We start from the raw sequence: 15,334 nt of genomic DNA on the forward strand, positions 1-15,334 counted from the left end.
ACTCTTACCCAAGGCTACAAGGAATATTGAAATGGGTTGAATCCAGAGCCAAACTAAAACCCAAATACAAAAGTTCAAAAGGACAAGTGGTAATGCTATTAAATTAGAAGGGGCAAGAAACAGAAAAAAAGCAAGAGTGGGACACATAACCCTGAATTCAATCAGCAAGGTGTGATGGGTCCATGAAGAATGATTGGGGCATTAATTATCTAGAGCAGACAGTTTTCTGCAGCTGTCTTTTATGGATCATGCAGAATGGAGGCAAGCAGGATGAGTTAAAAAGATCAGAAGGAGGGCAGACTGAAGAGATGTGAGAAGAGGAAAAAGTAGTCATCTTCCTCAAGCACCTTGTAGTACAGTGGAGAAGTTAGATGCATTCACTGGTAATGAAGACAAGCATACAGGCATATGGGAAATGCCTTCCCAGAGAAACAAACCATGGCCTGAGGGAATATGGGATAAAGAAAAGCTGGTTTTGATTTAGGGAATCTTAGAAGGCTTTGGTGAGGAAGAAGGATTTAAACTGCATTTTTATAGATAGCATTTCAAGAAGCCCAGATGTGGGGAGACAAATTCTGAGAGGAGGAAAAGCAAGTTCAAAAGCAAGAATGGTAAGAATATATGAAATATCCTTGCAATGATTATTTGAATATACAGAGAGCAACTGGCCAGACAGGTCAGTGGGCCTGCAAAGAAGATGGGTAGACCAATTTAGACTACTGTGGGCCTTGCCTGATAGGGAAAATGTCCTGCATGGAGAATATTGTGGGGAATAGAGAAGGGAAAGAATGGAAGCAAAAAGATCAGTGAGGAGAATGTGTCAGAGAGGGGTCATGAGGTTCTTGACTGGAAGTGTTCAAGAACCTGCAAAAGCAGGTGTTTGGAGGCAAGTCAGGGGATATTTTTCAGATTTCCAATCAATGTCACTGGAAGATGGTGATACTGTTAAAAAAGTATTAGTACTAGGATATTATGAGATGGTTTTAAATATTTTTTTCTTTTTTGTCAAATGATTCATGTAAAAAATATGTATTTCTGTCTACTCTGAAAATCACATATGAGATTATTTATAACTTTAAGACATTTTCCATATTAATTTTGGTTGAGTTCTTTAGGGTTGAATTCAATAGAAGCAGAGACTGAGACAAGAATTTGGGTCCCAAGACACATGATTTATTGGGAGTGCTCTTGGAAGAAATTTGTAAGGGAGGGAAGGAGGAAAGTGGGATAGGTAACTCGTTAAATAAGACTGTGGGCTCTTCTGGTGTCCAGCCTCAGCCTTGGTCCCATGAGAATCTCTTGAACATGAACTGCATCACAGAGTTGGTACCAATTTGAGGCAAAGGGATTAACTTTTTGTACTCCTGAATCCAGGCTTCAGGGTGTCCTGGGGCCAAAGAGATCAGCCTAACTACCTGGGCTTGAAGGCTCCCATGAATTTAGGGCAATTCTCTAGAGAACAGAGGTAGTGTGAGCTTTTAGTTGCCAACATTAACAGCCACTGGGCATGGATGTACCATCCTAATATAAGGAACCTAGCTGGGGTACCATCACTGCCCATTACCAACAAGTTTGGGTATTCACCTTGGATAACCATATATATTGTAGGGTATTACAAATAAAGGATATTTTGGTAATTCATTATTTTTTAATTGCCCTTCATCTTCCCCACTGAGCTGGAAGAGAATATGTTCCAACTCATATCTCTAATGGGGACATCTGGGATCAAAGTCTTTGAGATAGCAAGAATAATGCCAAGAGAATGTTGAGCTCTCTGAAACTTCTTCCATTTTTAACCCCAGCTTCTGTCTTCCTCACAGAGTGTCATGAATCAGAATATACTCGTCTGAATATACTTGCCTGAATTTGTGAGTCATGATCTTTGTTGCCTGGTAACATTTTAGCTTAACCATCCATTGATCTCAAGTTACAGGAAACATCTGAGCCGAAGTAGACTGAGCACTGAATAAGTGCCCAGGCTTTGGTGCTAAAATTCTGAATTAACCGGACCATCTGTAAGAAGAACTTTTAGATGAGCTCTGTGTGGTTGATAAGCAAGAATGAATGATTTTCAGGAAAAGTTGGGGGTCATTGCTTAGTTGCTTCGAACAAAGAATCAATGAAGGCATTAATTTGATTTAATTACTTCATGAGCTTGTGAGTTTCTGGAACATGACCACAAAAAATAGTCTGTTCAAGGGTTGCTGGTTAAATGAGAAAGTTTTAAAAAGTATTCAAAGGAAAAAAAATGGGATTATGTCACAAGGACACAGGAACTAGTCTGAAGGAGCTCTTGATGGCCAAATCTAGAACAATTTGAGCACCAAAATATTTAAGGAAGGTAATCTTTGAGTACCAACAAACAGCTAGACAAACTAATAAATAAACAGGAGGAAAAGATGGCTCTTATTTAAAAAAGAATGCTAATTGCTGGCTGATAGATACAATAGTTGAACTATAGTTAGAAAATCATTATTTTTTAAAAGATTTATTTATTTCAAAAAGAGAGAAAATGCATGTGCATGAGAGGGGGTAGAAGCAGAGGGAGAGAATTTTCAGGAGACTTCCCACTGAGCAGGGAGTTCAATGTGGGGTTCAATCTCATGACCCATGAGATGATGACCTGAGCCAAAATCAAGAGTCAGATGCTCAACCAACTGAGCCATGCAGGCACCCCTGAAAAATCATTGTTTTGCAACCATCATAGCAAAGATAAGATCTGGCAAGAATTATCAAAGGATGCTAAATTCATGGAGAAATTTTGATGATAAGCAAGATAGGTGCATGGTCTTAAGTATCTTTCACAAACTTTTTTTTAGTTGCAAAGGAAGTGTATTAACTATACTATAAGGGAATTGAACAAACCTCAATGGGGAAAAACTCAGACAATACTTTGGTTGATCAAAATCAACATGACTAATGAGGGGCAAATGGACATAGTATGTATCCAAATGTGATATCTTGACAAGGGTCCAATATCCTCCATGCAGTATTCCAGCTGAGAATGCACAACCTCAATCTAAGGATGAAGAACCTTCAGAAATCCCTAAAAGTGGACTATTACATTAAAAGGAGGTGGTTGTATTATTCAAAATTGTCAGTGTCATAACTGAAAAGAAAGGCTGAGGAACAGTTCCAGATGAAAGAAAATTAAAGAGACATGACAATTAAATGAAATGTGTGATCCTGAACTGGATCCTGCACTAGAAGGAAAATAATGATATAAATGTCCTGGAATTCACAAGTGACTGTGGTTATTTAAAGAATGTCCTTATACCATTATCTTATTCAGTTGATTCCTTGCCAACTGAACAAAATAGAGTCCATCCCTTCTACCTTGACTCCAGCACACCATCGATGACCTAGTCCCCATACTACTACTGATGTTTCTAACATGACTTCCCAGATCTCAAATGCTCCCCCTGGGACCACTTGGCCCACCCCATATTAAATGATATGCCTGATATAAGCACAGAGTGGTGTCCCCTCCCCGTTTTAAGGTCCCTTGTTAACTACCAATTACAAATCAAATTCATCTTCTTGACCTTCAAGACCCTCCAAATAGGACCCCAAATTGGCATTCCTTTCTACTTTCTACTAATATCTGTGACAAAATGTGGTGTAATAGAATATGAAGCTTAGGGTCAGAAAGACCCTGGGTTCTCATCTAACTCCAAACTTCTCTCAGGTGCAATTTCTTCATCTGCCCCACAAACACACATGCATGTGCGCACACACACACACACACACACACCAATTAGTACCCCAGTTCATCAGTTCCCTAAGTCTGTAGAGTCGCCATTTTTCAATTCTCTACAGAAGCGTCTTCTGACTGGCATTCCCTCATCCTTAACTGTTTTTCTCTGTGAGAGCATTCTTTGATCCAATCTGTCCCATATATTTTGTGGAGATCTTCCATCTTCCCCACACATGTGCAATTGTTCTCCCTCCCACATTCTCATAGCCCTTTGGTCATATCTCTATCATGAATTCATCTTTTATTCCCCATCTTCATCTCAGTATTGGACCAAACGAGCTCCCAATAAGTGTGGTCTCAAAACATGTGGCCCCGCCCTCCCGTGGAGCACTGGATGAATAGTAATTACTGTACAGAACAGTAGGCACCTATATGGTATCATCTCCCATTTGGAATTAAATGTTCACTTAGTGTGGTAGCCACGTCTTCATGCATTCATCTGATTTCCCCATAGGACACTCAGCAGAGTGCAATGGGGTTCTGTGCTCTCAATTTTGGTGGAATTATCATAACAATAATGATAATAGTAGCCAATACTTATTAAGTTCCTGGTCCTCTTCTAAGTACTTTTTACATATTAAGACATTTCATCCTCACATGATTTCATGAGGTACATTCACTCTATTACTAGGCCCATCTTCCAGATAGGGAAACTGAGACACAAAGAAGCCAAATAACCTGCAAAGTCCGTAAAGCAGTAGAGTCCAGGAATGAAGTCCAGAGCTGAGCTCCAAAACTCACTCTCTGAACCATTACTCTACACTATTTATCCTCAGACTATATTGGGATCTTGCAGCTCAAGGACAGCAGGTTGCCACTGTGACAGCAAGGAGAATGTCTGCAAATAAGGAAGACTGTCACTAGGAGTGTCAATGCCATAGGGTAGCCACTCACCTGGTCATTCATGAGACATTATTCTGTTCTTTTATTCGGTGTCTTTCCAGCAAGAACACTCTGCTTTTTTCCAGTGTCTTATTCCTTCACCAAAGTCAGGAGCTACTCTTTTACTATCAGTTTATCTTTGGGGGCTCCATATCTTGGATAACTTACTACCCAGCCTCCTCCCCTGTTAGAATTTTAATGTGGTGATGCTGTATAATGACTCACCAAATCTCAGTGGCTTATAACAATAAATGCCTACTTTTCTTATTTTTCTCTAAAGATCAGCTGTGGTTTGGCTACTCTTGGTTGGGCTCACCTGTTCTGGTGGGCTGGGCTTATTCAGCTTCAGATCACATTCACCTCTGCTCCATGTGTTTTCATAATTTTCAAACTAGATAAATGCCAAAGATGAATCCTTCGTAAAACAAACCATAGAGCACAAGAGGCTAAAGTAACTATAGAGCATATTTAAGTCCTCTGCACATGATACATCTGCTAATCACCATTAGCCAGAGCAAGTTATATGAACTCATAGTGAACAAGGATAGGGATTCATACTCTGCCTTCTATTGAGAGGGAAAAATCACATGACAAAGGAGCATGAAAATATAACTATATTTTAGGAAGGAGTTAAAAAGTGAGAATGGAAAAAAAAAAAAAAGTGAGAATGGTCAATCCAATCCCTAGAACTCTCCAATGTCCCAGCACAGCAAGGCAGGGGTTCCCAACACAAATAGGAGCAGGAATAGCACAAGGCATGGCTTACCCTTGGGCTCCAATGTGGACTCAGCCCCAGTAGTCATTTGGAAGTAGATGGATGAGACCATACCATGAAGGATGGCCAGAGAGCATATTCATGTATAATGCACCTGCTTCACGTGACCCCAATCTGAATAAGTAAGGTATGATTATTCAGTCAACCAACAAATAGCTTATTAGGCATGAAACTACAGCATCGACTTGGTGTTGATGAGTCTCAAAGAAAAATGGTATGTCAAGGACCAATTCACCTCTCTGGGAAGACAGGACTAACACATCTGCAACATCTACTGAATAAGCCAGTGTGTGATTAAGTTCTCAACCACATAGGAGCTCCTAGGGAAAAGGACATTTTTTTATAAGGTGATAATTGCACAGCATGAAGCACACGCCGAGAAAGCCTTGGGGAGTTGAGAGCTTTGAAAGAGGACCTTGAATGTCCTATAGATAGAAAGAATAGATAGAAAATGTTAGATACGCATTTCCAGAGAGGATAACCAGATGAGTCAGGAGAGACGGGTGACAATAATAGTGTGGGATATTATAGGATTGGCATTTAATAGAGTTTTAGAAAATCATATTCTAGGAGCAAGAGAGGGGATAAAGGAAATTGGTCTGAACTGACAAATACCTTGGCTGCCCTGGTCTGAGAGAAATTCCTGAACTGTCTTTTGGACTTAAAGTTCTATTTTCTGTGTTATTTTTTACAGCTTCAAACCCGTTCACTTTTTGACTGTGTGGAAAGAAACAAAATTTAAATGACTCAACATATGTCACCCAGAGCTACTGGGCCCTGCGGTTCTTTTTTAAAGACTACCCCCATGAGAGTTTCTATTTTCAGTTTGAGCAGATTTCCATTTCAACCAGAGTTAGCTGGGATGATACTTTTTCCCTTTGCTCCTATTCAGCATGGGAGCCGGTTGAGATTCTTTAAAAGATCTGCTGTGTTGCTGAGTGTCCTGGAAGACTGCAGCATTGCAGTAGATCCGGCTGAACCAATAAATCATGACCTGGAAACACTAGCCCTTGTGCCCTCCTGTTTATCACAAACAAAAGGAAATGCAGTGCCTTTTCTTTCTTCCTTCATGGCAATGTAGCACCCAAGGGGTTATAGTATGAGGAAGAAGACTTAAAAGCTGAAAGCTAGATATTTTTCTAGCTTGAGTTAAAATGTTACTTTGGAGTTATAAGTGTCATTACAGAGACGTCTAGTGCTAGCCCAGATCTGGTTCTAAGAACAGAGGAAGATTAAGTATCCCTACCCTGTTGCTGCGGGGCAGTGCTGTTTGGTTCTGGGCAATGGACTGAGCCATGTATGAAGCTGTGAAAGACCCACTCACATTTCTCCAGTGCCTCTTCCCCTGCCTGTTGAACAAGGAGGCTGTTTGCTCCTGATGCTGCAACTAATATGGACCTGGACCACCAAGTTATTGTATGAAGAACAGCTGTCCCAAAGGATTTCCTGGACACTCAGAGGGCACTGCCTAAGTAAGAAAGATACCTATGCTGTATTTCCTCACTAAAATTCCAGAGCTGTTTGTTATCACAGTTTAACCTACCTGTGCTGACTAATCAATGTTCACCCGTATCTACAAGGCTCTATAAGACAGTAGCATTGATTTAGGTTAGAATAGTTAAGACCGGACAAAATAGAGCCCAGCCCAGGAGTGCATGAGCAGCATAAAGTGACCCTCCGAGCTCCAGCATGGGTTTTACTCATAGGTAAATCCCTCACAATCTCATTTAGAACCTAAATGTTCTTACTTTAGACACAATTCTAATCTAGCTTCTCCTTTCTAGTTTAACAGAGAAAGTTAGAAGGAAGAGGGTTCAGAGTCACATCACAGCAACAGAGACAGCTGACAACTCACCAGCTTGGGTATTTCTGTTGCATTCTTGGTCCTGAACTAGGTGAATTTACAAGTTTCCATAAATTTTCCTGTGACTTTCTGAAATGTCATTTAGTCTGTATCTTGGCAATGATTGCTTAATGTCTTCTCTGTGACCCACCAGCCTGTGATGCCAAACATCACCTAAAGCAAATACAGTGGAAAGAATATCAGGATATGGTGTTGTTGACAAGAAGCCATTGCAAGCTCATTAGCTTGAACATATATTCTGCTTCTTACCACTGGCCCACGGTATTGGATATGAGTGTAGACACAAAACATGTAGGGGACTACAAGGCATCAGATTCTTATTATCAAAGAATAGTGTGATTTACAGAAGCAAATTCATTATACAAATGTGGACATATGGCAGCCTGTCTAGTATTGCAAGCTTTACTTGTGTTGGCTACAATCTCTTAAGAACTCTTTTTTAAGGCTGGTTCTACCTGCAATTATTAATGCCAGGTGTATACAACTATAGATCTTCAATTGCCACTTTTTCCCGCATACTTGACCACTGTTGACAAGTGGTGCCTGAGGGAGATTTAATGGAAGATAACAGATCACATTGTGCTATAGCCATTAGATGCTTATAACCCACATCTAGATGTTCATAACCTGCCTCTACAGGCCATACATATCCTATGGTTTATTATGCATCATCTGTCATTTTCCCATATCTGAAGCCAACTAAGTAAGGAGTGACTTATAGAGAAACTGTTGTGAATTTAGTTTTCTTATCAGTTATCACCCCGAATGGATATTTTTCTTATGAAAGTGCCTTGAATTTTAAGAAGACAGGTGCTTTGTTTTCCTGGCCAGCCCATCTTCCAGAATTGCATCTGAAAATCCCTTGCCTGTGGGCACTAGCTGGTGTTTATGTTTAGCAATCAGGAGTTTGGAGTGATGTTCAGAAGAGGATACATGAGATTGATCTATGCCAGGTAACTAAGTATGACCTGCTGGAGGTCCCTACCTCTCAGTAGCACATGATGAAGAATCCTCAGTAAAGAGTCCATATTGAATTGGGAAACATTTAGAGAAAGCGTTCAATGGTGACCAATTCTTTCACAAGTTGGGTGAAGTCAAAAGCCTCTCATTCTACCTATCACTGCCACAAGAATAATCAGAGCTCTGCAGTGGTCATTTACAAAGTGGGTTGTCACACACAATCCTCTGTGAGCACAGTTAAGAGTAATGAATTTGTGGACAGGATCCTTATCTCAGTTGTATCCTCTATCATTTAGAGCAAACAGTCAGGCTGAAATGGGACTTTAAAGTGGACCTGTGGATGCCACCAGCAACTATGCTCTGATTTTCTAGAATATGATTCATCTAGCTTTAGAACAAATATCCTAATAATTTAGTACTTGCCTTGATCTAGAATTAAATAATGACTTGCAGGGCAGCCCCGGTGGCGCAGCGGTTTAGCGCCGCCTGCAGCCCGGGGCATGATCCTGGAGACCCGGGATCGAGTCCCACATCGAGCTCCCTGCATGGAGCCTGCTTCTCCCTCTGCCTGTGTCTCTGCCTCTCTCTCCCTCTGTGTCTCTCTCCTGAGTGGATAACTAAAAAAACCTTTAAAAAATAAAAAAAATAAAAATAAATAAAATAAAATAAATAATGACTTGCAAAATTTAAAAAAATAAACAGGTTAAGATGCTATTCTCTTTAATCTACCCACTTTACTAGGGAATTACTTTTTTTTTTTTTTTTTTTTTTGGTTTTTGTTTTTTAAAGAAACATAGAGTTAAAATCAGACCAGTTCCTTTGGTAGTAACTGAGGTCACAGTCATCTGTGTCTTGCAAACTCAAGAATGCCTGTATTTGATAGAGGAATCAGCATTTGCTCACTTTTGAAGAAGTTCCACCTAACATGTAATAGTTAACAAACCATTAAAAATAACCATTTTATTCTCACATGGCAGAGATTTTTCTTATATCTGAGGGACCATGAAATGAAGGATCTAATCATTGTATATTTTCCCTTTCAAAGCTTTAAAAGTAGAGTCATCTCCTATTTCTGCTCCTAAAGGTACAATATTGAGGTCTGTCATTTGCTGGTAAAAAAATGTTGGAAGAAAGAATGATATGGGGGCAGTGGGTATTATTTCAACATGGTGCTTTTCTTTTAAGAGACCAGAGCAAGGGATCCCTGGGTGGCGCAGTGGTTTGGCGCCTGCTTTTGGCCCAGGGCGCGATCCTGGAGACCCGGGATCGAATCCCGCGTCAGGCTCCCGGTGCATGGAACCTGCTTCTCCCTCTACCTGTGTCTCTGCCTCTCTCTCTCTCTCTCTCTCTCTCTCTATCATAAAAAAAAAAAAGAAAAGAAAAGAAACCAGAGCAATTGAGAGGCAGGTAAGCATAGAGGAGTAGTTGGTATATCAATAAAAGAATGTTGTTAAAGACCTATTGATTCCTCCCTATTTAAGTGATTCTGATATAACAACTCATGGAAGATCACTTGAGTGAGTGTAATGTGAGGGTTTTTTAAAAAGATTGTATTTACTTTCATGAAAGATACAGAGAGAGGCAGAGACACAGGCAGAGAGAGAAGCAGGCTCCATGCAGAGAGCCTGATGTGGAACTCGAACCTAAGACTCCAGGACCATGCCCTGGGCCAAAGGCAGGCGCTAAACCACTGAGCCATCCAGGGATCCCTAATGTGAGTTTTTATTTAAGACAGGGGTAGAAAAGGTGTTGGGATACTTCCCAAAATGATTCTGTGTGACTCTTTAGGTTTGTTGACTTAAAACTCATCCTTATCCACACAGCTGGCAGCGCTGCAACTTGCATCAGAATATATGAGTATTTCTAGTAGTCTAGTCTCAGAAGGTCTGTTTACAGTCTCATTGTTACCAAAAAGTCACCTTCTACATGGGATTGTTAGAAATGAGAGAACCCAGACCACTATTGTTCACAATCTAATGTCCTCATCATACTAGAGTTCTGACCTTTAATTTTCTAGTTTGGCTTTTTCCCTGAACTTGGGGCCCAAGGATGGACGTCAGGGGATCTCTGAACACTCAAAATTCCATGAAAACATGTTGGCTTGGGTGTATGTATGTGTGTGTGTGTGTCACCCAATGTTGGGTGACAAGAGGGTCCATTGCTTCCATCTAGGTCTCAGAGTAGTTCTGTAACGCTTACTTGAGGAAGGGCAAGAAACAGCTACAGAAGAAATGTCTTCTATAATGTGCACCCAGCTCAACAACAAACACATTTACCCTTTCTGTCCTCTCAAAGTCTCTGTGAGGATGCAGCCTCATCCTCATCTCACTCCATGTTCCCCTCTGTTTCTTCTCTTTTCTTTGCTTTATCTTCTCCCTTGAAGCATTCTTAGCTCCCTATGAATCATGTCTGGGTGGTTTCTGATGAAATTATTCCCTTATGGGTATTAGCTGCAGAATATATTATCTCTTCCAGCAATCTTTTGCTCTACATTTTTTTTTAAAGTGAGAGTTTATAGAAGAATGAATGTGATAGAATTTCAGACACTGTGGTCTCTAGATTGAAATTACTTAAGTGCCTCTCCTAACACTTTTTCCCATTCCACCAGCAGGTGACAATACTGTGCTGCTTACATGTGTGGCTGATTCCAAACAAGCCATTTCCTTAAGTTACAGGAAGTTGCCAAAAGGACACTTGCTAGTTCACCAGGAAAAGCAGCAGCCAAACTTGCTAAGACAATGTCTATAATAGTCAAATTGTGGAAGGAGCTGAGATGTCCTTTGACAGATAAATGGATAAAGATGTGCTACATATATTCAATGGAATATAACTCAGCCATCAGAAAGGATGAATACCTACCATTTACATCAATGTGGATAGAACTGAAGGGTATTATGCTGAGGGAAGTCAAGGTGAGAAAATGATTATCATATGGCTTCATTCATATGTAGAATATAAGAAATAGTGCAGAGGACCATAAGAGAAGGAAGAGAAAAATGAAGGAGAAAAAAATCAGAAAGGGAGACTAACCATAGGAGACTCTTAACTCTGAGAAACAAACTGAGGGCTGCTGGAGAGGAGATGGGTAGAGGGATGGTGTAACTGGGTGAGGGGCATTAAGGAGAACTCTTGATGGAATGAGCACTGGGCATTATATGCAACTGATGAATCATTGAAAACTACAACTGAAACTAATGATGTACTATATGTTGGGTAATTGAATTTAAGTTAAAAAAAACTTACTGAGAGTAAATAAGTGTGGGCCAATTTTCATGTTAATTTGTAATCTGATCACGTACTCTTATCTCTAAGTTGTACAATTATACCTCTTTAGTAACCTCAGACTGTAGAAGAACCTGTGTCAGTGCCCTTTCTACAAAGAGAAAAAGACAGAGTATGGCCAGAATTGCTTATCTTGCTTTTCCTAAAATACAGAAAAGCATATCCAAAAGAAAGTACAGGCAAGAAGTGATGGGCGCTTTCCTTGCTCACATTTCATTTCTCTAGCACAGAGCAGCCTTTAGCCTGAGAAAAGGAAGAAGCCCCCAGACTGCCTTCCTGCTTACCCACACTGACATTCTCATGGGAATATTCGAAGCTCTCCCAGCACCCTGTCCATTCCCTTTCTTCAAACATACACCCCACATCCCAAAGGGTATTTCCAAACTTGTTTAGGCATCAGCAACTTCCTCCTGGAGAGGAGACTGTAGCCAATTATCTGTTGACAGTTCTGAGAAAAGTGTCTATGTGTAATAAAACTGCTTAAAGATGCCTGCAAAGAAGAATCACTTTAGACCCTCTCCGCAGCTTCTTTGAGTCTCCTGTGACACTCCTGAAACCTAATCATCTTCCATATTTTGCCTACATTTCTGAGCAACAGTGGGGGAGGGTGTCTCTTTTCCATTATCATTAATGGGAATTGGGAGCACTTAAGAGGAGGCAAGCCTTTCCCTAGAGATGTAATTTCATGCATTAAGATATCAAAACATGAGAGAATACACATTGATATGTGGTGGATTCATAGGATTGGCTCTATTAACACTAATGGGAATGAGGCCCGTGTCTCCCCGCCACGCTGACTGGACAGTTATCTAAAGCCTGGCGCCTCAGGAGGCCCAGGCTTGATGACTGACCTCACCCTTGCATGTAGTTTCCTTTGTTTTCAAAACCAGCTGGATAAATATGGCAGAGGCCCTTGATTGAATATAGATACCAGGTCCTCACCCTGGCAGCAGGCAGTCTGTGGTATGGCTTTAGATGAATGCATGAGACTGACTCCATAAACCACATAAACATGAGTCTAACCCATTTATGGTAATACTTTTCAGAGAACAGACAAAGCAAATTGAGGATATCTGTTTTCCTAGTGTTAAAAAGGAGACAGAGACAGCAGGCCCAAAATGGAACCATTTATGCTAAACCCCAAGACTTAATACTTAACCTGACTGCAGCCTCAGCTTCTCCCAGAAATGCAATCTTCTACCAGCCAACCTGGAGTTGCTTTGTCAATACTAGGAGGTAATCCCTGATAGTTCCCTTCCATTCCCTGTAGGAGGGTGACCTTGCCAAAAACAGAGCTTTCTTTACTAACTACCAGTTTCCTCTCTCTATCTCTCTCTCTCTCTCTCTGCCTTTAAAAGCCTTTCCTCTTCTGTAGTTCTTTGGAACTCCTTTCTATTTGCTAGATGGGATGCTGCCTGATATGTGAATCATTCAATAAAGCCAATCAGATCTTTGTAATTGAATTTTTATTATTTAACTCTAGCAAGGAGATGCAAAATCCTGAACCTCAAAGATCTACACATGCTGCAGACTCAAGTTACCTAGAGGACCAGCTATCCCATGATGGGATCACTGTCTACATCATCCTCTCTCTTAGGGTAAGATTTGTAACTTAACTTGCCTTTCCTTTGATGTCTTTCCTATGTCATACTTTCTGATATTCTCTCCCCACTTAAGATTTTGTATATCTAATATTCACTTGATTACAAAATCCCAGACCCCTCACAAAAAAATTATGAGGAGGTATATCATCTTAAGGAAGATGACAATATGGTCAAAGTATTCACAGTCATTAGTCAGGAGAAATAATGATCAAGGATCTAGAAAAAAAGAAACAAAGCAGTAAAGTATAGCAATTAAAACCATGGAGTTAGACATTCCTGAGTTCCAATCGAATGTTTAGCATATAATCTTGACCAAGTCGTTTAATGTCTCCTGTTTTCATATCTGTTAAAACAACAACAAAAAATCATGTCTACCTTGTAGGATTGTTGGTAAGCTTTGGACTGTAACCTATAGCCACAATAATGCTGCATAAAAAAATATGCACAAAACCTCAGTGACTTAACAATAACATGTATTTTTGCTTAAGAATCTATGGGTTGGCTAGGAGGCTCTGAAGATCTACCTTGGGTTTGCCTGATTTGGGCTGGCTTGCTTATGCACCTTTGATGAATTGGTTGGTCAGTCAAGTCTGGCTAGTCAAGGATGACCATAGGTGGGGTGGCTCATCTGTGCTCTATGTGATCTCTCATTATCCAACTGTACCCCACATTTGTTCTCCTGGTGGCAGAGATCAAAGAGAGAGGGCACCAGTGCACATGGCCTCCTAAGGCTTGGAGTTGTTATACAATCACTTCCACTGCATTTTATTGGCCCAAGCAATAGTCACATATTTAAACTCAAACTCAAGGGGGAAGGAAATAGATTCCTTCCCTGGATTAGCATTGCTATGACATCATTTTGCAAAGGGTATGGTAAAGAGGAATAGGAGACAGTGGCCATTTTCCAGTCAATTGTCCATAAAGCCAAATGAACCTGCTCATGTGACAGTCTTAGCACAACACCACACACACAGAAAATTTCTCTATAAAATATATCTATTGTTAAACCATTATAAGCATAATATAATTCCTAGTTATTCATGACATAGTATTTTATCTTGCACATTTTATTTGTATCTTCACATTCCTTCATGCCAACCTCTTCTAGATTCATTGTAACTTTCTCTGGTCTTAGCACACAAATGACCAATTCTGCTTGGCCTTAGTAGCCTGACTGCAAGTTGCTTTCCATAAGAATGTCAGGCCCTCTTCACAGCTGAAATGTTGGTTTGTCTCATGACATCTGGACTAATGTAAAATGCTACACTCTGAGGCGTGGGACCTGTCATCCTGAGGAGCTGCTAAATCAGTTGGATGAACAAATTGCATGTGTAGAAAAGCCAGTGCTCTATGGGGCCACCTTTGACCAGCGGAAGATAGGACACAGGAAGGAGCAAATAAATAAATGTCCACACCTTAATCTGTTATGGACTGTTCTATGAGCAGAATCTTTATAACTCCTGTCCAGAGACATCATGTGGCTCTGAGCAAACACACCTGTCAGGCAACATACTGTATCTATTCACAGATTATCATGAAGCAGTGACTAGTAAAGTATCCCTATTATCTTGTTTTCCACCTATCCCTGCACTTTCTTTTGTCTCCTCCACCCACAATGCCCTGGGTCTGAATCTCCCAAATAAAGCTTCGGCACTCAATCCTTGCCTCACGTTCTGTTTCCAGGTAATTCTGGCTAAGTACATTTATTATATATCTTGTGCATATATTATGTTTATTTTATAAATGACTTAAAGATAGGGATCCCTGGGTGGCGCAGCTGTTTAGTGCCTGCCTTTGGCCCAGGGCGCGATCTTGGAGACACGGGATCGAATCCCACTTCGGGCTCCTGGTGCATGGAGCCTGCTTCTCCCTCTGCCTATGTCTCTGCCTCTCTCTCTCTCTCTCTCTCTCTGTGTGTGTGACTATCATAAATAAATGAAAATTAAATAAATAAATAAATAAATGACTTAAAGATAAATAATAATGTACTGATATTTGTCTAATGATTGAAGCTTATAGGAATAACTTCTGTACAACCACTTATGCTAAACCCCACCAAGACTTCATACTTAACCTGACTGCAGCCTCAGCTTCTCTCAGAAATGTGATCTTTAACGAGCCAACCTGTAATTTCTTTGTCAATACTAGGAGGTAATCCCTGATAGACCCCTTACATGTGTCTTCAGTCCACTAATGAGGAGAACTCAGAT

This window comes from Canis aureus, chromosome 26 (genome assembly GCF_053574225.1).
Source record: "Canis aureus isolate CA01 chromosome 26, VMU_Caureus_v.1.0, whole genome shotgun sequence".
Taxonomy (NCBI): Eukaryota; Metazoa; Chordata; class Mammalia; order Carnivora; family Canidae; genus Canis; species Canis aureus.